Source organism: Pongo pygmaeus, chromosome 11, assembly GCF_028885625.2.
Source record: "Pongo pygmaeus isolate AG05252 chromosome 11, NHGRI_mPonPyg2-v2.0_pri, whole genome shotgun sequence".
In the NCBI taxonomy this organism is placed as follows: domain Eukaryota; kingdom Metazoa; phylum Chordata; class Mammalia; order Primates; family Hominidae; genus Pongo; species Pongo pygmaeus.
In genome coordinates, this window is record NC_072384.2 from 91,608,940 (window position 1) to 91,634,305 (window position 25,366).

Here is a 25,366-nt window from a genome sequence, read left to right on the forward strand (position 1 = left end):
TTCCATGGTGTATATGTGCCACATTTTCTTAATCCAGTCTATCATTGTTGGACATTTGGGTTGATTCCAAGTCTTTGCTATTGTGAATAATGCTGCAATAAACATACGTGTGCATGTGTCTTTATAGCAGCATGATTTATAGTCCTTTGGGTATATACCCAGTAATGGGATGGCTGGGTCAAATGGAATTTCTAGTTCTAGATCCCTGAGGAATCGCCACACTGACTTCCACAAGGGTTCAACTAGTTTACAGTCCCACCAACAGTGTAAAAGTGTTCCTATTTCTCCACATCCTCTCCAGCACCTGTTGTTTCCTGACTTTTTAATGATTGCCATTCTAACTGGTGTGAGATGGTATCTCATTGTGGTTTTGATTTGCATTTCTCTGATGGCCAGTGATGGTGAGCATTTTGTCATGTGTTTTTTGGCTGCATAAATGTCTTCTTTTGAGAAGTGTCTGTTCATGTCCTTCGCCCACTTTTTGATGGGGTTGTTTGTTTTTTTTTTTTTTTTTGTAAATTAACAATAGGTATTTTTTAAAGAAAGACTTTAGGCCTGGCACAGTGGTTCACGCCTGTAATCCCAGCACTTTGGGAGGCTGAGGTGGGTGGATCACTTGAGGTGAGGAGTTCGAGACCAGCCTGGCTAACATGGTGAAACCCTGTCTCTATTAAAAATACAAAAATTAGCCGGGTGTGGTGGCAGACGCCTGTAATCCCAACTACTTGGGAGGCTGAGGCATGAGAATCGCTTGAACCCGGGAGGTGGAGGTTGCAGTGAGCCAAGATTGAGCCACTGCACTCCAGCCTGGGCAACAGAGCAAGACTCCCTCTCCAAAAAAAAAAAAAAAAAGAAAGAAAGAAAGAAATACTTCAAAGGAATTAAATTTAACAGAGTTTGAGCAAAGAACAATTCATGAACTAGGCAACACTCAGAACCAGAAGAGCTAGGAAGAGGCCACCCAGAAGAGTGAGCAGTAAGCTTTTATAATCTGGACACAGAAGCAAAGTAGAGCAATCATCTGATTGGCTACAGCTAGGTGTCTGCCTTATCAGGGCTTGGCTCAATGAGCTGGAGGGCTATGATTGGCTGAAACTCGGCTGTCGGTTATACTTCTAAGTTAAGTTTCAGCTTGTTTACATATTAAGTTAGGTTGCAGTTTGTTATATAGGAATGCAAAGTATGGACACAACTTCAAGCTAATGCCTCGGGCTTATTTAACAGTATTATCATGTGAAAGACACAGCTGTGGAGAGGCAAAGAGTAAGGGATTTGGCATCAGTTAAACTGAGGTAAGCCTCAGCTTCCCCATCTGTGAAGTGGGGAGAGTTACAGGTTGTTGGAGGCACAAATAAAACCTGTAAAACGCTTAGCATAGTGTTTGGTATATGGTTAGCAGTGGAAAAAAGAAAGAAAGCAAAAAGTTTTTACAGTCGGTAAAGGTACAAATATCTCATTCATCCAGTATGTTTACTTGACATCAGGGATGTCACTGGATTACACAGAAACGGGCAATATTCTCTACTAGTAATATGCCTCTGATGAGGCCACTCTTATGAGAAAAATACATTTGAGTGATGTCTCTTGAATAGAAATCTTGCTTCAGTTATACCTTAAAATAACATCAAAGTGACTATAGTAAATAATAAGTTAATTGTACATTTTAAAATAACTAAAAGTGTACTTGGATGGTTTGTAACACAAAGGATAAACACTTGAGAGTGTGGATACCCCATTCTCCACGGTGTGATTGTTATGCATTGCATGCGTGCATCAAAACATCTCATGTACCCCATAAATATGTATACTTAGTATGTACCCATAAACATTTAATTTTTTTAAAAAAGAAGAAATAACTTTTTAATTGTCATTGTTGTTAAGATAACTAACTTCCCCATTCTGGCCCACTGCCCTAAACTTTCCACTTTGTTTTGTGTGATACTGGGTTTTGTATCAACCAGTGTAGAAGCCTCCAGAATTTGGCTACATCTGGGTTCAGAAAACTATTTTCTTCTCCAGTTTTCTGAATTAATCTTATTTCTTGGTTGTCATATCTCATAACTCACATCCTTCTATGTAGTGAATTTTGGGCTTTCTCTTTCCCCTTCATCATAAAGCTACATACCTGAAAGACAGCGAGCCATTCCCTTTTATCACTTTTCCTCAATTTTCACTATAAAACTAATTCACATACTTGGTTGGATGTTTTTTTTTAAAGAACGTAGATGTGTCTGTGTGCACACACATGTGTATGTGTGAAGTAAACAAGTAAAAGGAAAAAATCTATCATGAACTTCCACAGTTTCATTACCTCAACTCCACTTTCCCAAGATAATTGATGTTAACCATTAGGCCTGTGATCTTCCAAACAACTTTTTAGGTATATCCATAACCATTCACATTCTATGTGTTAGGGAGAAATTTACTGTTGAAGATTTAGTAAAAGTAAAGTAATTATATACATACTGTTCTGCAGCTTGGTTTTTTTCATCTTTAACAATGTACTATGGACATCTCATATTGTTACAAATATAACTTTCCCATTTTTGTAGTAAGTTGTGTTCTTTAAGCATAATTGTGTATAGTCATTAATTTATTCATTTACTTAAGTAATAGCTGTTGATCATCAAAATGAGGAAAATATGTGCTAGTTGCTGTGGAAAATACAAAGTTGTAAGAGACATAGTTTTTGCCTATTGGATTCTTATTATAATCTGGAAAAATAAATAAGACAGGAGAATATATAACATTGATATTAAGTAGTATAAGTCAGAAGAAAGTAAATTAACTTTTAAAAAGCTGACCAGGAAGGCTTTTTAGGAGATTTGGATTTGTACTGAGATGAGAAAGATTGATTGGATTTCAACAAATGTAAAAGAGGTTAAAAAAAATCGCATTAGCGAAATCTTCAAGGGAAGAAAAAATAGGACATGTTTAAAGGAAGGTCACCTCATTTTGTCAAATCCAAATGTACTGATTGTAAAACATCTTGATTTCAGAGATATTAAAAAGTGGGAGGGAAATGTTCAAGTTAAATCAAGAAAATATAGTATTTGGTCAATTTGTTTGGAGTGGCAGATTTCCAGAAGGTAGAACCGGTAGCTAAATCTGGAACAGTAAGTAGAGCCAGATAATGGGGAATCTTGAATGCCAGGGTATATCTGATATTTGCTGTTTTTATTCTTTTCCCAGATATTTCTTTTTTATTAAAGCTGTTAGAAATTAGGATGAGACCAGATAACCTAACCTTAAAAAATAAGTCGGCCGGGCATGGGAGCTCACGCCTGTAATCCCAGCACTTTGGGAGGCCGAGGCAGGTGAATTGTTTAAGATTAGGAGTTTGAGACCAGCCTGGCCAACATGGTGAAACCCCGTCTCTACTAAAAATAGAAAAATTAGCCATGTGTGGTGATGTGCACCTGTAATCCCAGACACTTGGGAGGCTGAGGCAGGAGAATCCCCTTGAACCTGGGAGGCAGAGGTTGCAGTGAGCTGAGAATGTGCCATTGCACTCTAGCCTGGGTGACAGAGCAAGACTCCATTTCAAAAAAAAAAAAAAAGAAAAGTCTATATTCTAGAGTTCTTATTCAAATGATGTCTTTAAAACTATTGGTACATTGTGGCAGGCTCTTCCATTAGCTGTTTCTTTCATAAAAAAAAAGTTAATATTTAAAAAATTAATTTACTCATGTGTTATTTCATGTGCCCAGTATTATGCTATGTGCCAGGGTATCAATAGTGAGCAGGACACATTCTTAGTTCCCAGTGCTCATAGCCTGGTTGACAGACTTTCCAGCACCTTCTCCTCACTTTCCAGACATCATCAGCATCAAACTTTGCCTGCCTATCAACCGTTTAAAAAAAAAAGTCACCTAGACGTCACCTTCTGCTGCTTCGGCCTTGTTCCTGGTTTGTGGTTATGATTTCCTGTTTGCCTTGCTGAACTATGATTTCTTTAAATCCCCATGCCCTTTCTTAACTCGTAGGTGAGTTTTATTTTTTCCCATTGTACTTTACTTAAAGCAGAGCTATTTACAAATGAACTTTTATTTTTGTTATAGCATCTTCATAATTATTTTCTAAAATTAGAAAAAAAGTTGGTTTTTAGATTCCCTTGGTGGTGATGAAGACAACTGCAATGAAGATGCTGTTGTGGACTTAGAAATATGCTAAAATCCACCACAAAAATTTCCTTTTATAAACACACATGGAGAAAATCTCTATTTGGGATACAATTTGGCATGAAGCTCTGCATTCACACTTAAGATTTGTAGTTTCCTTGAGAAATTGACCCCTCTAGTGTTGTGAAATGTCCCTCTTTTTCACTAATAGTATTCCTTCTCCTAGAGTCTACTTTGTCTCATGTTAATACAGCTATTCTAGTATAGTAGTCAGCCTTCAGGATAGTACCCAATCATTGCTACTTCCCAGTATATAGACCTTTGTGTAGTCTTCTTTCACATTGTACCAAAGTTGATCTGTGTGACCAATAAAATATGGCAAAAGTGATGTTATTTCACTTCTGAGATTAGATTATAAAAGACTATGGCTTCTGTCACAGCTCCTGCCCTTGCCTCTCTCTCTCTCTCTCTCTTTCTTGGATCACCTCAGATCACTTCCTCTCAGGGAAAGCATGTCATAAACAGCTCTGTGGAGAATCTAGGTAGCAAGGAGCTGATGCCTCCTGCCAAACACCACATAAATGGGCTTGGATGCAGATCCTTCAGACTTGGCCAAGCCTAACTCCTAGATAATGAGAGACCTCGAATCAATACCCAGCCAAGCCACTCCAGATTCTTGACCTACAGAAACAATGAGGCAATAAATGTATGTTGACCACCCACATTTGGTGGTTGGTCAGGACTCACAAGACTCAAAAGAAGGCTATATTCACAGCTACAGTTTATTATGCCAAAGGATACAGAGAAAATAGCAGGATAAATATTTTTACTGGGTGGAGTCCAGAGAGGACCAGTATAGGCTTCAGAGTCCTTCTTCATTAGAGGCCACACAGGATGTACTTTCTCTCTAGCAGCAACTTACAGGAACATGTGTGAAATATCTCTACCCAGGATCCAAAGAATTTTTGGTATGCTGGTCACATAAGCATATCTTGCTATGCAACCAACCATGGCAACTGAAATACAGGACTCCAAGAATGAAGGCAGGTGCACATCATTAATCTTGATACTTGTACAAAGCAACCTGAAAAGCTACTATAGCACAGTCCATTGCTTCAGGTGTGCACAACAAAATCATCAGTCCCTGACATCCAGGAGCCATATTCTTAGTTATTGGCAAAGGGTCAATCATGGTTCTAGGTTCTGTTGGAGCCATGCAAGGAATATATGACCACACCTGCTCTGTTAACTCTTTCCTCACAAAAGGTGGCCAACAGTCAGCACTAAATACAAAATATATAGCTAAATGAGACTTTAGATAATTCCAGCCCCCAGACTTCAAGTCTTCCAGCTTAGCCCCCAGGCACTTTAAAGAAGAAACAAGCATTCCCCACTGAGTTCTGCCAGGATTCTTGACTCACAGAAACTACATGAAATAAGAAATGTTTATTGTTTGAAGCCACAGACTCTTGGGGTAGTTTGTTATACAGCAATAGATTAATATACAGGGTAATATTTTCCTATTCTTTGCATGTGTGGCAATTTTTTTATTGAATGACCAATGTGAATTTTATATTTTAGGAAACTAGAGTTTGCTGTATTTCATTAAATAGTACTAGGCTTTTGTTTCATTGCTAGCTAAGTTACAAGTAGAATCCTCTTGAGGATTGCTCTCAAGTTTGTTAGGCTGGGTCCAGGACAGTCTTTATCTTAGGGCTAACTTATATCTACTACTGACCTGATAACAGGCCAGGTGCAGTGGCTCACCCTGTAATCCCAGCACTTTGGGAGGCCAATGTGGGCAGATCACTTGGGGTCAGGAGTTTGAGACCAGCCTGGCCAACATGGCGAAACTCTGTCTTTACTAAAAATACAAAAATTAGCCAGATGTGGTGGTGTGTGCCTGTAATCCCAGCTACTCGGGAGGCTGAGGCATGAGTATCGCTTGAACCTAGGAGGTGGAGGTTTCAGTGAGCTGAGATCGTGCCACTGCACTCCAGCCTGGGTGACAGAGTGAGACTGTTTCTCAAAATAATATTAATACTAATACTAATACTAATACTAATACTAATAATAAAACTGAAGCTGTCTACAGACTATTTGGAGGACTGGTAAACTTTTTTGGTAGTGGCCACATAGTAAATATTTTAGGCTTTGCAGGCCACACACAGTCTGTTGCATATATTTCTTTGTTTTTTCAATCCTTCAAGAATACACACATCATTCTTAGCTTGTGAGCTGTTGAAAAAGTCTGTGGGCTGGATGTGGCCTGTGAGCTGTAGTTTGCCAACACCTGATGTCCTTTGCATTAAGAGGTCTTTCTATTCTGGCTGAAAGGACCATTAACTAGTCCAAGCCTTGTGTAAGTTCCAAACATTTTTCTGCCTACTCATTCTCATGGTTCCTTCCCTAGCCTTGGGTGGTTTCCTTTCATGCTTGTCCAGATTAGCACTCAGTCAAATACCTGAAGGGATCTCTCTGTAGATTTCCCAGGCCCTGAAGCTCCCTCCTTGATGGTACTCAGGATTACAAATCCTAAACACTTTAAGCGCTCTGAACTCTGATCTTTCCGTACTCAGTGAGACTGCAGATTCTTTCTGGGTTCCCCCTTCCAGTGCTGTTATTTTCTTACATATAGTTACTCCTCTGTGTTGGTTCCTATCTATAGCAAACATAAATTTCTAACAGAAACTGTTTCGTTCTACTTAATGTCTTCCTTGTTAAACACAGTACCATATCAACACATATGCAGATCATCATCGTGCCATTAACAAAAGCTACATCTCAATGGCCACAAGATTTCTAGTTGAAACAAATCTTAAATGATCTATCTGAACTTAGTCCAATTGTAAGCTTTCCTAGTTGTGAACATGTACTTTTGAGGGTCATACTCTACTTTTTAAGGTAGCCCATTTCACTGTTGGACAGCAATAATTATCAGAAAATGTACTTCATAATGAGCTAAAATATAATTCCTTATCACATGGACCTAAATCTAGAGGACCTTTTCTTACCAATTGCTGTTAACCTTTGTTGTGCATTATTGATTCAGTCTGTGAATGTCTTGAGTGTCTTCTCTGTGCCAGGCTGTGCTGAGTTTGGGCTTGCGGAAGTGAGAAAAGGGAGGTAATGATTGGGCCTCATGCATCTTTCAGCTTGGTGGGTTATTTAGAGAGAAATCTAAGCGTGCAAATATGTGTAAAAGTTACAACATGGTATGTGCCCTGAAGAAGCATGGTGTGATGACACTAGGTATAGGAAGATTTGTCCTAGTCGAGGAAGTTAGGGAAGACATTCTTGAGGAGCTAATGATTTGAGATCTGAAAGCAAAGTAGGAGATAATCAGACAAAATAAAGATGAGAGATTTTTAGGAAGAGGGGTCAGCCTGAATGAAGGTACTGGGGTGAAAGAGAGCAACTGTTTTTAAATCTAAATGTAGGACTTTCAGATAACCCTGTTAAATACTCACTCGATGAATACACTCAATCTCAGAAATATCATTCTATCACCGAGAACATGTTTCTGATATTTTTGGTGTATTTGTAGAAGCAGATTTAATTCCAGTGTAAGAAAGCATTTTGCATTGCTCTTTGGAAAGGTATTATTGTCCCTACCTCAGGTTTTGTGGGGCCAGAAGCTTATACAGGGCCCCCAGAATGGGAGCCCTTTTAAAGAAAAAAATGTAAATGATACATACAAAATTTAGCACAGGGCCTGGAAGAAGGCCTTGGCAGTGAGAGGCACCAAATGGAACATTTCATTAGGTTCAGGGTAAAAAATCTACCTACTGTCTTTAGAGATTTGGACAAAGGGTACATGACCATATGTTGGTGATGTAATCAAGAGATTTCTATTGTATAGAAATTTGGACTTGATAGACCTGTAAGTTTCCTCCAGATTCAAAGATTTTGTGTTTACCTGGCTTACGTTTGAGAATGGAATAGGTCAAAGTTAGCCTCCTTGCAGTCTTGGCCCCCTGCCCCTACTCAGCTAGTTTGTAGAATTAATTGTCTGATGGCCAAACAATGATGGGGTGTTGGCTAAACGCGGTGGCTCACATCTGTAATCCCAGCACTTTGGGAGGCCGAGGCGGGTGAATCACTTGAGGTCAGGATTTGAAGACCAGCCTGACCAACATGGAGAAACCCCGCCTCTACTAAAAATACAAAATTAGCTGGGCGTGGTGGTGCATTCCTGTAACACCAGCTACTTGGGAGGCTGAGGCAGGAGAATCGTTTGAATCCAGGAGGTGGAGGTTGCAGTGAGCCGAGATCATGCCATTGCACTCCAGCCTGGGCAACAAGAGCAAAACTCCATCTCAAAAAAAAATAAAAAATAAAAAATAAGATGTGGTGTTTGGGACTGTGTGAGTGTTGGGGGTAGGGGGGTATACACTTTAGACTCTGAAGTAAATGAATCCTAATGTTAAATGCCCGGCTTCCACCTCTAGTTAATTGTTTTGTTCTAGCACTCACATCTCAAGTCATAGAATGAGAGCTAAAATGTCTTATGAATCAAAGGCTGGGTTTGAGTCACATGCCTACCAATGTGTGCTCATGGAGAACACCTCAGTGACAGCCCAGAGACAGCACCTCCAGCCTAGCCTTGACTATTCACCTCACACCCAACTCCTCTGTCCAGAGGAGGCTTGAGGAGAGGGGATGGATGTTTTAGTGCTATCCATCATCCCTGCTGTGTACATGCATTACGGTGCTTACATTGCACCACTGTCAGAAGGAAAAGAGTGCGTATTGCAAATGAGGACTTCCTACCCCACAACAAAAATAGAATCTTTGCAGCCAATTATGTGCTGAATCATTGTTATAAAACAGGAAGAATCCTAACAACAACAAAAGATTAAGAGCAGCACTGTGTATGTATGAGCACTTCTGCATTCCCAGAGCAGTTGTCTGGGCTGATTATACATCTCTTAGCAAACTTTAATTAGCGCTCACAGGTTGGTGAGTTACATGGCTAAAGTTCTTGCTAGTGTGGTCACCAGAGAAGTAAACTCAGGTGAGGTTAAATGGTCAATTTATGGACACCTGGCCATGCTCATCTGTGTTTGCTTTTCCAGTCTGTCAGGTTCTTTGGAATCTAACTTGTTAGCAGCTCTGCCAGGCCCCATCCCTTTGCTTGCAGGTGCTCACATCTGAAGCTAATGTGTTAATCATATCAGCTCATGAGCCTGGGGTTCAGCCACACCAAGTCTGGACCTGCCAGCTTTCTTTGGAGTCAATCTGCAAAGGACATCTCCGAGTCCAGGGATAACAGTCCTGGAGTCAGTAGATTGTGTCTGAGCTCACCTGCCAGGCATGATGTGGAAACAAGGACACTGCTTTTCAGTAGGCAATAATTGACTTCAAAGGGCTCCAAGTTGGTTTAAGATTTTTCTGCTTTAACATTTAGGAACAGTGGAAAAACATACTTTTGTTATTTGTGTATTCTTAGAAATGGCTACCACTTCTAAGAAGATGGGAAAATTTTAAGGCTAGTAAGGAGACAAAAAATGAAATCCCCTTGAAGATATGTAAAGACCTAGCGCTTCTCTGTCCTGTGTGTCTCCCACCCCACCCAGGCTTCTAGGGTATCTTTGGTTTGTGCCCCATGAAGACACATGTGAGTTCTATCTCAGGCAGGGGCTCTGGGATCAACGGTGGGCGAGTGAGTTTGTTCACCCTGGATTCAGCCTCTGCTCCTTAGGAATTTCTCAAACATTCAGTTTCCTTTAATATTATCCATTCATCAATATGCTGATACAAATCTACTTCAAATCTATATACATTTTTTTTTGGTCCAGCCAATAATTGGGAGAAGGCTAGAATATTGTCTATTACCTATTAGGCAAGGGTTGATTGTCTTTCATGTATCCTAAAGCAAAACTTCAAACTTCACAAGTTTTCATCAGGCTTGGCACTCTGAGGTTTGGGGGAAACAGCACCTATCTACCCAGACTTTATCTCATAATTTCCAAAACTGCAGTTCTGTTCCTTCTCTTTTCCTGGTCCCTTCTGTCCTCATTTCTAAGTCCCTTATTTCCCTTCAAATTTTCATTCTCTCTCTAGGCCTTTTCTTTTTATCTGATGTCTTTTTAAAATTATTCAAATTGGGTTTTTACATAGTCATTCATCTTTCACTGTGGTTTTTGTTCAAGAATACCCTGATGATTTACTTTTATGCTTTATAAAAAATGTTTTGTGTATAAAAATTCACAATTTATGACTTTTTTTGGTCTCAGCAGCTAATTGAACTGATAGATTTAGGAAAGAATTAACAACAATTCCTGGTGTTTTTCTTAACTTTTAACTAATAGCTCAGAATCCATCTTCCCACAGGAAAAACTTTTTTTTTTCTTAAATTCCTCATTATTCGTGTGTACATCAAAGCTCATTTCTCTGTCTCCTTGCAGGGTCCAGTCATCTCTTTCCTTCTCGTCAGTGAGTTGGCGGCTCGGTACCTAGAAAACCTTGAAGTTTGCAATAATACCATCAGGTTAAATAAAAGAGTTGTCCTGAGACATGGGCTTGGTGAGGGGAGCCTATGGAATAGCTCTTACTTTTCTCTACTCCAGGCATAATCTCAGGACACTACACCACAGGTGAAAGCTGCCTGGTTAGTGGATTAGTCAGGTCGGGCTGCCATAACAAAGCACCACAGACTGAGTGTCTTAAGCAACGAAAAATTATTTTCTCACAATCCTGGGGGCTAGAAGTCCAAGATCAAAGTGTTAGCAGGGTTGGTTTCTTCAGTGGTCTTTCTCCTTGGCTTGTAGGCCACCATCTTCTTTCTGTGTCTTTACAGGGTCTTCCTTCTGTGCCAGTCTGTGTCCTAATCTCTTTTTATAAGGACACCAGTCCTATCAGATTAGGACCCACACTAATGACTCATTTTAACTTAACTACCTCTTTAAAGACCCTGTCTCCAAATACAATCATATTCTGAGATACTGGGGATAGGGGGTTCAACATGTGAATTCTGAGGGGGACACAATTCAGCCCGTAACAGTATATTAAAAACTCCTCATCTAGACACCAAGCAACAACCAAGCTCCCAAGCACAGCTCTAGTCTACAAAGTCTATGGAGAAGGTGGGTTATACAGTCCCATCAGGGTCAGAGGTTGCAGCTTCCTCTCTTACGTTACAGATTCTTCATAACAAATGTAAACAAGCTGCTTATCTGATTCTCCAAATAGCAGCAAACCAGTGTACAGAGTAATCACCAACCAGAAAAAGCTCAGCTGCAGGGGGCAGATGTGCCAACAGCAGCAGGAAGTGACTTCAGCACCGAGCGGGCAGTAGACAAAACTTAAAAGGGCAAAACTGTATTGTCAGTTACCATGTCACATAATGAGAGCAGAGAGTAACAATACTTCCGAATTTGTCAACAGTAGGTGACGTTATTTTTAAAAACCTATAATAGAAGGCTGTGGAAGTTTTCTCATTAAATACTGTATAGACAAAATTGTTTGAGTATTTGAGGGTGATACACTTGTTATTGGGGTAATTTACCTATGTAAAAATGAAAATATCCAAGTTCTGCTGGATAAATGCTTCTTTCTGTATATAACAAAGTCCTACTTGGACGTCATAAACTTTGCTATAATCCTGGCTCTGAGGGTGGGGGCTTTCCTGTCAAGATGGCCCTAAGGTTTAGACTGACCTCCCACAGAGGTTCAACAAGGAGTCACTCAGATTCACTAACAGTTTTCAAAAAAGATGTTTATTAGACAACTTTCCATTGAAACCATACCCCCTGTAGTGCACAGTGAATTAATATTTTAATAACTTCTAAAATGTTATGAAGATTGCAATTGTATAGCATTATATTTTGTGTGTAGGTGTATTTAAAGTAGTAATGTATTTAGTAAAGACATACCACAATGTTTGTAATACTGTTGTGGCATTTCCTCCTGTGTTAGTACAACAGGAGGCTTAGAAATGGGTGCAGCCCAGGCATTCCTCACCTGCAAGAGGCCCTACACCTGGCCATGCGGTGGGCTCAGCTTTTGCCTCCTCTGAATAATCTCCTCTCATTTGTACATTGTGCCTCTGACCACCTTCTGTCTCATATCATAGTTATTTATGAAGCTGTTTTATGCATCTTACAAAATTGTGCGTTTAATTCCCAATGGCTACCCCCCACAGTTAATGTTAGCTTCTGTGTTGAATCCAGAGGCACTCTATTGCTATCATTCCTCTACAAGAAAAAGCCTAGCTATACCTATTTTTTTTTTTTTGTATTTGTTAAACCATTTGAGACTTTTATAGCACTTGTTGTAGCTGCCTTCCAAGGTCAGCCTCAGAATTCTTCTTTAGGCTCAGAGGAAGATTATCCAGAATGCCTTGCTGGAGAGTTTGTACAATTCTCTGCAGTGATGTGCTGGCAAATTTTCAACAACTGGTTCTGATTCCTAGTGTTTGCTGGTTAGAGATGACACTGAATGTAGAATTGGGAAAAATATACCCAATTGGCTTTTGCTCCCTAAACATACTTCATAGGCTTCTAGTATACCATTGGTTCACAGCTCAGGGATAATGAGAAAAGCTATTCTGTAAGAAATGGAGAAGCCAGTTGAATCCCTTCTCTACCCACAGAAGGCAAGCCTGAAATTAATCTTCACAAAACTGTGTCATTTTCTAGGTTTTCCTTCCTCTTAGTCCTCCCCATCTAATTTCACAAGATGCTGACAAACCCTGGAATAGCTTTAAAGTCATAAGCAATGAGACATAAATGGATCTATTCAGAAGTTTCTTAAAGGGTCACTAATTGGAAGGCAGCGAAAACTCTCAGAATTGTTACTGCATATATGCCTACCTTGAGGTTATAATTATTAAAACCCCCAAATGAATTTTTTAAAGCATTTGTTGAACTTCCTACCACTTTATGTCCCCATACACTGATGACTTAGACACATGCTAAGGTGCTGTGACTCAACAATTTTTATCAGAGGCAATGGTACCACCCCCTTCCCATCCTACCTCTTTTCCCTACTTCCATCTGCTGGAATGAGCAGATTTTAAACTTGATTAATTAGAGATTTTGTTTTGCTCTATCTTCCTCCCAGCATGATGTTTTACTTGCAACAGATATAAAAAATATATTGAAGTTGAATTAGCTGATTTCTTGTAGTATATGAGAAATACCTTTTTTCATCTCTCCAAAGGGGCTCATAAATGTTCATAAATCCTTGCATGAACAAGTTGAGATAATTTCTAATCTGAAGGAAACTCTTTGTCCTTAGAAGAACTGGTTTTTCTGCCTTGAACAATAGAGATTGGACAATGGAGGTATCTGGCCTTGCTCTACCCCTTCCTTGTTATAGTAACAGGGATGTGGGTGTCCATCTCCACAACCATGCTCTTCCCAAAGTACCACTGCCTCAAGAGCTTCAGCCATTTAGGACCCAGTTCTTATGCTTAGCCATGCTGGTTTCTGGTCCTGGAGGGTGGGAAAAATCTGAGTCTTCAAAACATATAAACCAACTCAAAAGATAATAGTGAAAAAGACAACAAGTGTTAGGGAAGATGTGGAGAAACTGGACCCCACACATATTGCTGGTGTGAATGGGAAATGATGTAGCCACTTTGGAAAATAGTTTGGCAGTTTCTAAAAAGTTAAACATAAACTTGCCATATAACCTGCTAATTCTACTCCTGTCTAGCTACCCAAGAGAAATGAAAACATATGTTCATATGAAGACATGCATGGGAACGTTCATAGCAGTTTTATTCATAATAGCCCAAACTGGAAACCATCCAATGTCTATAAACTGGTGAATGAAGAAACAAAATCCATCCATACAATGAAATATTCTTCAGCAATGAAAAGTAAAGAAGTACTGATACATGCTACAGTGTTGAAGGAGCTCAATAACATGACACTGAGAGAAGCCAAGGCAAAAACCTGTGTATTGTATGATTCCATTTATGTGAAATTTCCAGAAAAGGCAAATCTATAAAAAAACAGAAAGCAGAATCATGGTTGTTTTGGGGCTGGAATTGGCTATAAGTGGACACTTTTGGGGGTGATGGAGAGTTGGCAAATTTCACACAACTGCCAATTTATTAAAATTCCTTAAATTGTGTTTTTAAATAGATGAGTTTTATGGTATGCAAATTATGCCTTAACAAAGCTTCTTACAAACAACACAATAAATGGAGATCTTTATTATTTCTATTTACCTCTTGCTCTTCCTTGTCTGATTACAAATCCCGAAGGGGCTACATGTCACCCAGCTGCGTTTTTTCTTTTTACGAGTAGGTGAGGAAACTGGCTAAATATGTTGCTGGAACAGGGAGAGGTTTGGCCCAACAAAGCCAATGCATTGCCAGAATTTTCTTTAGCTGCAGGCACACTAGTCGCCTCATCTGCAGGAGAGGACATGGCTCATTCACTGAGTTATACCCTGCGCCTACCAGCCTTCCTTTCATGTAGGTGGCTCTGCAGGGAAATGACCAGTGTGTGCTCCTGTCCTCCTATGCATGCTGGGGGACTGTGTTGTATGTAGGGTATTGCACTGTCTTGATCCCAGGAGACAAAGGCACTCTTTGCTAAACTGGAGCTAGTCTTACCTTAAAGGATGGGATCATTTCTTTGACCACAGATCTCTTCCTTACCAAAGGATATGCCCTCACCTCAGACCAGAAAAGAACAGGAAGCCCATAGGGAACCTTCTGATTTTCAACTTGGTCTTTTGATGTTGCCTTTGAATATACCCTGGAGCTTCCTCCAGAACTAGAACTGGAAGATGACACTTTTCATAGGGGATCAGCCAGGAGTTAGGGAGACAGAAACTTTGGACAGAAGCCTGTGATATTGTTCCAGTCCTAGGGGACAACAATAAACTAATTTTTTTTTTCCTATCAAATTGGCAAACTGGCAAAAAATTAGGATGTACATACTGTTCTAATTTGGAGTACTTAGGAAATAATGGGCCTGAGACCCTAATCTGGGTGGCTTAATTTGTTTCCTGCAATACCTCTACAGAATGTTTCGCCCTGGTGGTTTAGTTCTGCCCTGTAGCTGCAGCTACCTTTCTGTTTTCATGTCTTTGACTCCCTTGTTTATACGTGATTTTTTTAAGGGTGTATTCACCCTTCTATTTTGTTTAGCTTGATTTTTTTTTATTGTGGTAAGAACACTTTCCATAAGATACACCCTCCTGATAAATTTTTAAGTGCACAATACAGTGTTGTTAATTACAAGGCACTATGTTGTACAGTAGTTCTCTAGAACTTATTCATCTTGAATAACTGAAACTTTACACCTGTTCAACAATAACTTCCCGTTTCTCCCTTCCCCCAGCCCCTGGCAACTACCATTCTACTTTCCATTTCTGAGTCTGTTTTAGATACCTACTGCAAGTGGAATCATGCAGTATTTGGGCTTCCATGACTGGTTTATTTCACTTAGCATGATGTCCTCTAGGTACATCCATGTTGTTGCATATGGCAGGCTTTCCTTTTCATAAAGGCTGAATAATATTCCATTGTATGTATATACCACATTTTCTTTATCCATTCATCCGTCAAGGGACATGTAGGTTGTTTCCTTATCGTGGCCATAAATAATGAATGTGGGAATACAGATATTTCTTTGAGATTTGATTTTAATTCTTTTGGGTATATACTCAGAAGTGAGATTCATCGATTAAATGATAGTTCTATTTTTAATTTTTTGAGAAACCTCCATCCTGTTTTCCATAGCAGCCACACCATTATACATTCTCCCCAGCAGTGTACAAGGATTCTAATTTCTCCACATGCCTGCTCACACTTGTCTTGACATTTTTTTTTTTTAATATAATGTCCATCTTAACCATTGTGAGGTGATACCTGATTGTGGCTCTGATTTGCATTTCCCTGAAGATTTATATTCACCTTTCTGATACTGGTGCCTGGCAATGCCTAGAACACAGCAGATGCTCACTAAATATTTGTTGAATGAGTGGGTTAAGCCCTAAGAAACTCCATTCTCAGTACAAGCACAAATGAAGATACAATATGAGCTATCGGGGACAGGGTGACTATGACACAAAAGCAAAAGGTCTCCAGGCTGCTGGGATTTCTATCCTTCCGGTTTCATATTAAAAGGCTGACAAAAGTGGCTAGGACCCAGGGACTTGGATAAGTTCACCACAGTGGAAAGAGATAATTGTTTTTAGAAGGAGTGAAATTAAAATATTTTACATATTCTTGTAAAAATCATTGCAGTATCTTAAATATTTGGACTTGCTAAATGCTTGTGCTCTGGATGCAAGCCCAGGATTTTTTTCTTCAATCCCTCTCATCCTTCAAGCCTCATCCCAAGCCTCTGCCTCCACAGCTACCTTTACTAAATGTCTGATTTATTCTAGGATAATTCTTTTCAACAAATATTTATTGTTTCCCTCCCTCGTTTGCATGTCCATAGGTTTTTGCACTCCTTTTGCTCACTCAACCCCCTCATCCCCCATCTCCTGTGACAGCTGCTCTGCCCTTATCTAACCCTTTCCGCAGATGGAGATCTCTGTGGGAGCAGCATCTCTTTGTGTCCCATGCAGAAACTAACACTTAGGTACTAACATTTGTTTATTTGAACTGAATAATCGAATCATTTGGTTAGTTTCAGAATAGTTTGTTAGGCAAGGGAGGCAACTCTGATGAAATGGCTTATTTTAAATGCCATTTTATACACTATTTAAAAATAGCTCTTCTTCCAAAAACTGATGTCTATACATATGTGTTGTGATTCAGTTTAAAATAGAAAAGCATTTTTTCCTAAAAAACTTTCATACCAACTTTATAGTTATAGAAAGAATATTTTTAGTTGACCAAGATTATCAAAACAATGCCTAATTCCAGGAGGAAAGGAAGAAATAGTGGTGAAATTCAACCTGTTTTTAAAATTGCTGCTATGAAAATATATAATCTAGTAAATGATATTTTGTTAGTTTCATACTAGCTATAAACAGTTTCAATGGAAAGCTTTGTTTTGTTTTGTTTTGCTTTGTTTAAGACAGGGTCTGGCTCTGTCATTCAGCCTGGAGTGCAGGGACCTCACGGCAGCCTAGAGTTCTCCAGGGTTAGCCTCCTGAGTAGCTGGTACTACAGGCCTGTGCCACCACATCTGGCTAATTTTTGCATTTTTTGTAGAGATGGAGTTTCACCACGTTGGTCAGGCTGGTCTTGAACTCCTGGATTCAAGGGATCCACCCACCTCAGCCTCTCAAAGTGCTGGGATTATAGACATGAGCCACCACACAGACCCTGGAAAGCTTTTCTGATATCTTTCCCTTACTCCTGTTGGCATGAGTATTTCTGGAAAGACCACAGTTTTCTGCTTCCATCTAGCACAACGGAAGAAGCAATATCAATTGGGTGATATTTGTGTGAAGTGGATTCTAGTCTTGACTTTGGCAATAAATAAATGAGTGATCCAGAACAAGTCTCTCAGGACCTCAACTTCCTTATCTGAATCTGTATTATGAGGCAAGTGGGCATCAGGATCTATGATCTGCAGCTTGTAGGATTTCCAGCCTCCTTCTTATTTACCAATGCCCATGGCTGAGGCTCTTGGGTTTGCTTCACTTTCTTGTTTCCTTCTATGCAGCAGCATCCCAACCACTCTCAAAAGAGCCAGAACCAAGTTTCTGGAGGCTTAGCAATGCCCAGTCCAGGATAGGAAGGCTTTCTTGTCATGCTTGGGATGGGGGGAGGGAAGGGGCAGGTAAAGAGAGCTAAGCACCCGGAGCAAAGACTGGAGAAGAAATTTCAGTAAGAATGGATCCTGCATGCCCAGCATCTTGGAGTGGAGGGGAAGAGAAAAAAAATGGGGTGAGAGCAGAGAAAAGTAGCTAGGCTAGGAGACCTGTGCTCAGGTTGGCTGGGCTCCAAGACCTAGGGCTGTCAGTAGGAAGCTTGGATTCTTACACAATACCCACTCCTTTCCAATCCCCATAAACTCTAGAATAACCTCTAGCAGACTTGCTGACAGCCGATCCTAGTTTAAAAGCTCCATCACATTAGAGGCTAAGTGTAAATAATACCAAGTAAGGATTAGATCTCTTGGAGGAAAGGACAGGAGAATGTTTGTGAGTCTAAAGTGGTAAGAAGCCCCCTCTCCACCCTCCCTTACCAGAGGAAGAGTCTGAGAATAGAATTGGGCCCAGGAAAAGAGGCCCATGGGATCGTTCCTTTTTCGCCCCAGTTGGAGCTCACGCAAGCCCACCTGGGCCCCACTGGATTTTGTTCCCTTGGGGATTTACCTCCATGGCTGGGCTTCACACTTCCCCTGGCCCTCATTCTTCTTTGGATTGTATCCTAAGCATCCATCCTTTTCTTTTCAGCCTGAAGGCAACATCCTTTTAAGTTGGGTGGGGGAAGAAAGTTACAAGGGGAGGCAAATAGGTGCCACAACTTTGGTTCCTGTCTGATTTTGCTTGGGATAGGCTGGGCCTTCCTTCCATTTTTTAACAGACCTATATAAAAAACCCAACACATAAACAGTGCAGGCAGTGTTTCCCAGCATGGGATATGTCAGGTATTTTAAGGGAACACTATGCTTCTCCATTCTTCTTAATGCCTTGAGTCTTGCTTCTCAGCCGTGGCTGATAGCTGGGAAATATGGACCTGCATATTGCCTCTGCTTGTCTTATCTAGTATTTAATTTTTTAAAAGCCCTCCTGACAAGGCAGATAGGATGATGTTTCCTGAAACATTCTTTACGCCACTCATCCCACAGTTAGACTTTTTTTTTCTTTTAAAAAAGAAAATTGTTTAAAATATATGTCTTAATAGCTCATTACTATTAAAATCTAAGTGCTCTGCCCTTTCTGTCTAAATCCAGGATCCTATTCTCGCTTCTCCAGGACATGATTGTATTTAGAGTTAGGGTGTTGTTGAAAATGGCAACCCCTATATCACCTAGTTTTCACTTTAGGAAAACCCACAGAAAAATTTCTCTTAGACCTAAGTGTAGAAAACCTTTTGCTTTTTTTTAAAACCAGTACATTTTTACACATGATAATGTGATTTTTATCACAACCATGTTTCTTTTTATATTTTAAATTGACACATATTTGATATACATATTTTCAGGTATATGTGATAATTTGATACATTCATATAATGAGATCAGGGTAACTGGGATATCCTTCACCTTAAATATTTAGTTTTTCTTTATGCTGGGAACATTCAAATTATTCTGTTCTAGCTTTTTTGACATGTGCAATTGATTAATGTTAAGTATACTCACCCTACTGACCTATTGAATACCATTTCATGTTTCTTTTTTACATCGGCCGAACTCGACTATGGTAGTAATTGTGTGAAACCCTAGAGTGTGCCCTGCTGTGGACTAATTCTCATATTGGCCTTGTCTTATCAATATCTGTGTGTGTGTATGGCTTGATTTCTCTTAGTTTTGGAAAATGATGTCTCTCTAATCTGTGTATATTTTTTAGGCTATTCTTTTTATCTTTCTTTCTTTTTTTTTTTTTTTTGAGATGGAGTCTTGCTCTGTTGCCCAGGCTAGAGTGCAGTGGCACGATCTCGGCTCACTGCAACCTCTGTCTCCTGAGTTCAAGCGATTCTCCTGCCTCAGTCTTCCAAGTAGCTGGGACTACAGGTGCCCGCCACCATGCCTGGCTAATTTTTGTATTTTTAGTAGAGGCAGAGTTTCACCATGTTGGCCAGGCTGGTCGTAAACTCTTGACCTCAGGTGATCTGCCTGCCTTGGCCTCCCAAAGTGCTGGGATTATAGGTGTGAGCCATTGCGTCTGGCCTTCAGGCTATTTTTTTAAAAAAAGCTTTTTATTTTGAATTAATTTTTGACTTATCAAAAAGTGCAAGCCTAGAACAGAGAGTTCCTGTGTACCCTTCACCCAGTTTTTTAAAATTTTTAATATTGTTCTGTTGAATATGCTTGTGAAAGTCACCTAAAATTCTTTTTGAAACAAGACTCCTAGTGAACACTATTTTGAACACTCTGATGTTGTGTGCATCAAAACAAATAGGATGGAAATGATCGATATGGACATCTCAGGTGGGATGATATTGGAAGGATGACCTAGCTTAACACTAAACTGACACTGCATGTCCCAATAATTTGCTCAAAAGTGATTTGATCACAAGCAAATAGAAACCAAACAATATGTTCCAAAGAAAAGTAGCCAATAGGACAATATAGTTAAAAGTCTTAATTTATGGAACTGGATTTAAAATACATTAGTAATTAGTATTAATCATGGGATTGGGTCACAACCCTTCATGTGGCTTTAAGCATTATTTCCACATATCAGATTTTTCTATTTATAATCATAATAACCCTTAATTTGTTTCTGGCCAATAGAATATTAGTTGAAATTATCAAAAAGTCCAGCAGTTTAAAGCTTACTTATATATGGTTTATATTGAAAGTTATGAAGCATTGTTATGGCATGATCCTATTTTGCAGAGGGTCAGGGTTGTGTGTGTGTGTGTTTATACATGTGTATGTATGTGTATGTGGGTAGGCACATTAAAAACGACCTGAGAGGAAATCACTCAAAGTTTCAAACAGGTAGGTGACTTACAATGTCCTTTTTTTTTTTTTTTTTTTTTGCATATCTGTATTTTCTAATTTCTTTTATTGAGTAACATTGCTTTTATACCGGGGAAAATAAACAAAGAACTGAAATAATAAAATAAAGCATGGAACAAAATATATAATTCCCAGTTTTAATAGATTTCCCTATTACTTGCTCTTTAGGTTTTAGCCAGTCCAATTTTGTTGGTTATTTAGGTTGTTTCAAATATATATTGTTGTTGAACAATTCTCTTTTCCAACTTTGCAGTATGGTAAGAAGCAAATAACATAAATAATTGGCAAAAAAGGAACCAGTTGTGACAATCAGACAAAAATGCTGATGACGCACAGAGAACTGCCTCACTACCTTGTGATACATACACACTAAAATTACCAACACTGAAAAACCAGTGATTGTATTCGCCCATTTTCAATAAGTATTATTTGTACCAATTGTTCTGTTGACAAACTTACTTTTAAAATAAAGTTTAAAGTAAACTATAAGTACTTTATATTTGATCAAATTATCTTTGGCAAAATTTCGTTTAGCCAAATTGTTTTCAGCCAAATTATCTGCTATAGTTTGTGAATTTGAAACATTTTGACATTTCCAGTCAGGACTTAATGTGCTGATAATTCGCAAAAGTCCTGAGATGTGAAGCAAAAGGAAGGCTTTCATCAATCCTGGGGCCAGTCTACTTTCTGGAATATGTCCATTGTACAATATGAGGAATGAGCAAGGGTTATATTCTGCAGAAAGTTCTACAGCATAGTAAACAAATGCAGTAACAGGTGTATGGCTCTGGTGGAAGCTTGGTCAAATTGAAACTGGAACAAGAATAAACCTTTACTTTATTTATACTTTAGGTGAAAAGGTAGCACATTTGTACATAATAAGGCTGGCCTGGGGATGGAGGGAGTCCCTGCCCTGACTGTGACGCAGTGAGACTGTTTGCCTGGTCCTAGTCCAAGAGAAACGCATGCTATGATCTCACTGAAGTCTGAAGTGACTCTGAAACTTTGCAATAAAAAGAAAATTTCATCCTTTAAGATGTTGAGTTACCAGAGAAGTCACAAGGATAAAATGAATGATAGAGGTTTCTGGCAGATGTTATCACCACATTCATAGCATCTAGCCTTTCATATACATTGGAATGGGTAAGAGACAGTTTTGGGGCTCAGTCTCCTAACTGGTTATTAACTAAAGATGCCTTGGAGAGGAGAGTTGAGAGTCCATATTTTTCACAGAAATTCTTTTTGAGCCACATTGACATTCCTAAAACACCGCACATACTGATGCTATGATTTCACGGTCATTTGGTCTCTAATACCCACAAACTTTGCCTGCCCCTAGCATAGTTTCAGGGCATTTGTTTAAAAACAACACCCCAAACTAAAACCTTACCTGCATAAACCAAGCATATCTGTGGTTTGGAAAACAGGCCAGGAGTCTAAAGTTCTATTTCTAACTATGCAGCTAACTTCCCAGGTGGACTGGAAGAAATCCTTGATTCCTTTGCTCCTTAGTTTCTTCATATTCGTCCATCCTTCTCAAAGGTATTCCTTAAGTACTGGGACCCTGTGGGTACAAACATAAATAGAACTTAGTTCCTTTGTCAAGATCCTTGGAATTTAGGGGAAAAGACAAACAATAATCAAAGGTTGCAATCCAGTGTGTTAAGTTTGTTGTTGGAAGTAGGCACTGAGTGCTAGGGGAGCATAGAGAAGGAATGTCAAATCAAGCTTGGAGCTGGGGAGGTGAGTCAGGGACCACGTCAAAGGAGTAGTGATGTCTTCCTGCAAAGTTAAACTCTGTGAAATGAGCAGGGTTATTAGTGGATCCAGAAGAATATTTAATCTATATTCCTATGTTAATTGAAGAGATGGTAATTTGAGGTCCGTATATAGGGAGAAGTTTTTCCAGAGCTGTAAGAAAGAAGCAAAGTACAAACAAATTTTCCTGATATAGCCATGGCTGCTTATCCCTAGAGAGTGGTCTAGATCTTAAGATCTTTCTAATACGCTCCAGGAAGAAAATATTTGTTCTTGGGACATTTCTGTCACTTAATATGTTTGCCTTTAGACATGTGAAGGGTATCTGGCTTTCATAAGAAGTCACAGTCACCTGTGTCACTTTCCTCTCAACAGCCCCTTTCTTTGTACATTTCCTTGTAATGCACTATGAACTCTAGGTTGAATCATTCAAGTGCTGTAATAGTCACATGAAAGCAACACCAAACTTTGTCTCCATTTATAGATTCATGTCAAAGCTAGTTTTTCACTAAATATCTCTGGTTACCATTTGATTTGATTTTAAAATAATATTTCACTTTTCTAAAAGTTGATCTTCTCTACCAAGTCTTAACTCATTGTAGACACAGTTATAAAATCATAAGTAGACAAATAATTCTCATTTCTAGCACATATGTTGGTTTCTTCCCAATGTCCACTTTTCCTCTTCTTTTTCCCAAGAGAATTTCAATTTGATCCAGGATGGATACTAGTTAGCCGAATTCAACCTTGAGAATTCTATTCCTTTAGTCAGTGGTTGACTTAGGAAAGGGCAATTCTGGTCTCTGGGGGAAGTCAGCTGGCAAGCCTCTGGAAAAGGTTTCCTTCTCCTAAAAGAGACACAGAAGTTGATGTTCTTCCTCCTTTTTTGGAACATTGGTGCATCTAGATGTGGCCCTGAAACCACAGCAGCCATATTGCCACCAGCTGGAAGACGAAGCCAGCAGTGGGAGAAGACAGAGCTGGTCGAATCCCCCAGGACTAAAATGCAGCCTACAGTACCCTTCCTGGACTGTATCCTACTTGGAGTCTTCTTGTTCTGGGAGGCAATAAATTTCTTTGTTATTTAAGCCATGATGAATCAGCGTTTTCAATTATTTGCAGCCAAAATCATCCTAAGCAACAGCCAAGTATGCATGGAAGTTCATGCACTTCTCTCACAGAACATTATGTCAGACATTTAGTTATAGGAAACAGGCTTATCTGATTTCTCAGTTCTAGGAAGCAGGCTTATCTGATTTCCTAGTTTCTGGCAGATTAGAAATAGCAAGTTAGAAATAGAGAAAGTTAGAGACAGGCAGCTGGACAGAGAAGGGAGAGACACGAAGGCAGAACCAAGAACTCAAGAGGCAGCATTGTAGGGTTATTTAATGTTGGGGCAAACAAGTTCTCCCATCTCTGTAGCTCTTGTGGGTATGAGAGCATAGTTCAGTGACTAACCCATAATGACAGTCATGTGTCTGTCATCAAAGGAAGTTTGCTTTCTGTTTAGAGTACTCTGTTTCAGAAGGGGGATGAGGCTGAATAGTATGTAAAAATATTTCTTTGTAAACAAGGAAAAGCTTACATGATTAAAAGGATACGCTTATCTGAAAAGGCACACGGAGAACAAACTCACTCCCTGGCTATGCTAAAAAAATGAGTGCTAATTATATATGCAAATGAAACCTATTAAAAAGTTTGCTTCATCCAGAGAAAAGGGAAGAAAAAAAAATGAGGCAGTAGTTTGATTGCTGCATAGAGCAGCTCATTTCAGTTTTGGTCCCCATGAGAAGCCCCAGCAGAGAAGCAAAGCTAAGAAGTGAGGACATGGTGTTGCTCTTCTGCAAGCGACTATTTTGGCTCAATGGCTCAGCAAGGTTGCCTAAGCTGTTTCCTCAGAAGCCTGCCAGTAGGAAGTAAATAAGCTGCTTGACTCTACTCATAGAGGGGGTTGAGCACTCCTAATTAAAATGTACATAATTCTCAGGGCCAACAGCTTGTAGACGAAAATGACTGGAAAGATCACAGAAACTAAAATCGCACCACACAAAACAGGTTCTAAGTCTTTGTCTACACAAACACTCAGCCTACCAATTGATTTAGTCACCTCCGTGAGAAATCACTGAAACCAAGTTATTTGCAACCATGCAGCAGGAACCAGGTAGCTGCTATACTCTGGTGACACCAGGGACTAAAGCTTACCAAGTCCACGGGGCATGCATAACTAAAAAAAAAAGGGCTTTCCACAATCAGCTGGTGAATCTGTGGTCCCACACAGCCCCGCCCCAAGGGTTAGGATAGCTCCTCCTGCCCAGCCCATCAGAAGTCTGCCCAGAATCTTCCAAGGCTTATATGTGGCAGATGAGCTATCTGGACAGGCTCCACCCAACAGAGTGTTACTTTGGTTTTAAAATCACCCTTCATTTGAGAAGTACCCTGAAACTTTAATATGCAAATAACAGCTAAATAAAAGGAAAAGCCCAATACAGTTTCTATTTACCAACAAATGCATATGTATCTTACACATGGTAGCTACTCATAACTTTTTAAAATGAATAAGTGATCTATTAACCTGAGTACTACATGAAGGGAACAGAGAATCAAATACTTTTACTAAGAATGAAACTTAAGGCTATTTAGTTTAGAGGTTTTCAATGGCATTTTTGTTTTCTTCATGCTAGGATACTGCCATATATGCTAGGATTATCTTACTGGTAAATTACTATTGTTGTGAGATAACATTTTGTTGGCATTGTCCTAAACACTCCACATTCATTATTTCATTTTATTGCCACAATAGCGTGGGTACAATTATTAAGCCTATGAAAAAAAATGAGGCTTAGAGGTGCAAAGTAATTTGCCTGAGGACACGGAATGAGGACCTGCTGGGTCACCAGGCAAACATAGGTTCATTCCTATGGCACC

The 25,366-nt window shown here is 39.5% G+C and overlaps 1 long non-coding RNA gene across 2 annotated transcripts in view; it reads right to left on the bottom strand.

Moving 5' to 3' along the window:
- The window catches only part of LOC134737705 (uncharacterized), a 64,115-nt gene that overhangs the window by 1,049 nt on the left and 37,700 nt on the right, over positions 1-25,366 (bottom strand). Inside the window, exon 5 of one of the 2 annotated variants that reach the window (XR_010122866.1) lies at positions 22,074-22,247. This is a non-coding gene — a long non-coding RNA (uncharacterized LOC134737705). Of the gene's footprint in view, positions 1-21,385; positions 22,248-25,366 lie in introns of those variants that run through there. The other variant, XR_010122865.1, reaches the window with a different exon arrangement.